This window comes from Hipposideros armiger, unplaced genomic scaffold (assembly GCF_001890085.2).
Source record: "Hipposideros armiger isolate ML-2016 unplaced genomic scaffold, ASM189008v1 scaffold_579, whole genome shotgun sequence".
Classification (NCBI taxonomy): Eukaryota; Metazoa; Chordata; class Mammalia; order Chiroptera; family Hipposideridae; genus Hipposideros; species Hipposideros armiger.
Window position 1 is genome coordinate 773,483 of NW_017731929.1, and position 3,641 is coordinate 777,123.

Sequence of the window (3,641 nt, forward strand, 5' to 3'; positions counted from 1 at the left end):
AACACACGAGAATTTTTGGAAGTGTACATATTCAAAGGATCCTTTCTATGTCCAAACTGAATGTTCTAAACATTGCTAATGTGGTTTTTATTCTAATGTCAAGTTAACAATGACCCCAAATAAATTTTATCAAATGTACTGTAATGGCACATAGGCTTAGAACTTCACCTTGAGGTTAGCACACACATACAAGTTTGGAATTCACTGAACAAACATATTCTTTAATAAGATAAATCATGGTGAGCTACATATAAATGGGTTTCAAAAAAAAAGGGTCTATTTTAAAGCATTCTCTCTTCAATATGGTTAATTCCTCTGAAATGGAAACAGTGTGTGGATTTTTGTTACGAAATCCTTGCTTCAAGTTGCAGTCTCCTTGGCAGCAGCATATTTTAATTAACAATATTTTTCTTCCTTGTTTTGTTTTCTGAGATCTCAGTACATTCAAATAGTCAAAATGTTTAGAGTAATATCACCACAAATTTAATGAAACAGATCAGAAGGTGGCCGGCATTGTCAGGCAAAATTTTTACAATTTATGTGTCATAGAAAGTACCCACGCCCTCTCCCTGCCCCCAATCTCCCCCCTTCCCCAAACAGTAATATGGACACCAAAAGATTTAACAAGACTTATAAAAAAATAAGGCACATTTATTTTGATATGGTATTTTTAAAATAGAAAACCCCTTTCTCAGAACATCTGTATTCAAATGAGCTGTGTAAAAAGACACCTTGTGGTACCTAAAGTAGGTTATGGTACCTACGGAATTGCTTCTTGTATTTTAGTGACAACGGAATAAATTGCACCTATCCCACATTGTCAAGTAATGAAAATATGCTTCTTGTTCTACTACTGAAGGATTCAAAATCGGATATTTCTGGAAATACTTACAAAGGGTGGGAAGGGAGGGGTCAAGTGGTGCATTAGAAAAAGGTGTGAAAATCAACTATGTATATCATAAGGGTTGATGGATTGCACTTTTCCACATATTTCAACACACACAAATTTTCTAACATGTATGAATGATTGCAACCATTTTGGCCATTAGCTATTACCCACCAGCTTCTTATTCCATTTTGATAAAAATGGACATTTTGTAAAATTAAGAAGGGACTAGGGTGGGGGCAGAATACAAGGGGAGGACTATTTCTCAACCACCTTGTCCATGTGATTCAGTTGAACCGAACTCTACCCCTAGCCACAGTCATTAGCAAATGAGCCAGATTACAGTAACATACTGGACATTTGCTGGAAAAAAAAAAAAAGACAAAGGTGCTCTTTCCACTGGGTTCACGAAGTCGGCTGGATGCAAGTCTGGGTCTGCTGGTAACCATCTTGTCATCAAATGTGCAGTCCTTGCCTGAGGATGAGAACAACTCAGAGGAAAGCAAAACAAAGAAAGACAGGTCCTGGATGACAACATCTTACACTTGGCTACAGCTGTATTTAAAGTGTTCTCTATCTACCCTTAAACGCTTGTTACTGGGAATAACAACTTTCCTATTTTTGCTTAAGCCATTGTATGCCGAAGGCGTCTGGTTCATTACAACCTCCCTTCAGACATTTGGTTTTGGTTTGATATACGGCAGCAGCATGGTCCTTGCGAGTTCTCCCCACTCCCCTTTGAACCACCCCTTCCATTCAATCACAACCCCCCTTAGGTGGCTTCATATCATAGGTTTGTAGGAGGCAGGTGAACACGTGCCCACCCAAGTTAAATTTTTCTTTACCAGTTTTTTGTTTGTTTGTTTTTTTAGCTGAGCCATCCTGCCACCTGTTGGCAGCTCAGCGGCTGCTCAGCTCGGGCCGGGACTCGAACTGCTGTTGCTCAAGAGCTCAAACTCTTGAGCGAGCTCTTAACCAACTGAGCCACTCGGCTGGCCCTCTTTACCAGTTTTAATATTCAAGTTACTTTGCCACGTTGAATCAAATATTATGAAGCCCAAGATAATTTTCACTATTTGATGATGATTTTATTAATATTTTTCTAGGTTTTTACAGTTTTACACAGATTACAAATTGATTAATTTCTTTACTGTATAAGTCACCCAAAGCAAGTCCAAACTTCCTAGTTAGCATGTATCATTTGCCTGGCTACCCCAGACATACCTCTAGGATATTCACCCTTCACCCTCTTCCATCTCCCAGCTTTGAAGGAACGAACTCCACTATAGCCACTAAGCCATGTGCTGGTCTGGGCTGGCTGCCTCCAGGTCCCTCTTCCCACCCGCCTTACCTTCTGGGTCAGCTCACATGGATCTTCTTGGCTTCATTTCTTGGCTTACTGTCCTCCTCATCTGTGTCCTGGAATGCATGGAATCTGACCACAATCTGCCCATTCTAATTGGCTCAGGCCCCATGGGCAACACGTTGCTGGGAAGGTTCCTGGACTCCCAACTCAAATGTGATCCCAAACTCACAAGTGAAACGCACCACGTACCCATCAGCCACTAGCTTTCAAACATGATCTTTTCTAACTAGAATTGGTCTGAAGAAGGAGCGATTTATTCACAAAGGGACAAAGAACAAGCCCTCACTACTCCGTCCTACCCCTGAAAATGTTTAATATGTGCGAAATAGGATTTAAGAACTACTCTAGAGGACCATGCACATGATAAGATTTATCTTTTATTAGAGATCTTATATTGTCCCAAAAAAGATATAAAATCTTCCAAGAGAAAATATCAAAACCTATTGATTCCAAGGTAAGCAACATAATCAAAATGAAAGCAAAGATTTTCTTCCAGACAAAGGAATGCGAAAACATTTCGGCACAAGTACAACAAAGACATGGGAAGGTAATTACAATGTTTTACAACACACTTTACAGCATTTTATTTTAATCAATATTTGTAGAAAACAAGGGTGCTGAGTTCTCAAACACTGCAGTTATAAACCCAAATTAAAATTTCCAAAAAAGGAAACAAAACACAAAAAAACAAAGACAGGAACAAGTAAAGAACTACTTGGTCAACTTAATATCTGTGATAATTAATGTAATAAAACTGAGGCACATGAATATGCCACCAAGATCACAACTGAAGTGTATGGTTTTTAGTGTATGCCAGAGACACTTAAATGACTTCATCAGTTCTTGACCACAGCCCAAGGCAAAAGCATCCTCTCTCCATTTCCCTGATAACTTATTCTAAAGATCAAAAGCAGAAACTTGCTGGCTAAAGAGAATTTCTGCTTTACCTGCGAACAGTTGGTGGCAACACACTCTGACATGGGACAGATCAATCTTAAAACAACCCAAAGTGGCAAAACCACTGTTATTGCATCAAGGTTTTTTTTTTATTTCCACTGATCAGGATTTCCAGAACGACTAAGCACACCCACTGAACCACAGAACACAGTGAACTCCCATAGGAAGGCTTTATTTATATCTAAGATGCAATGAAAAGACTGATCCTATTCCTGGAAAGTCCTTCTGGCAATCCTAACATCTCCAGATGCCCACAAAAGGAAAGTGTTTTGTTTTAGTTATTTATCCCCCCCAAAACGAGGAAGGAAACTTACAGTACATGTTTATTGCATGAAATTACTCCCTTGTAATATCTTTATCAACACCAGTATTTGTTTCCTTAATCATTAGAGGTGAAGGAAGTTTATGACTTTAACATAACTTAACAATAAT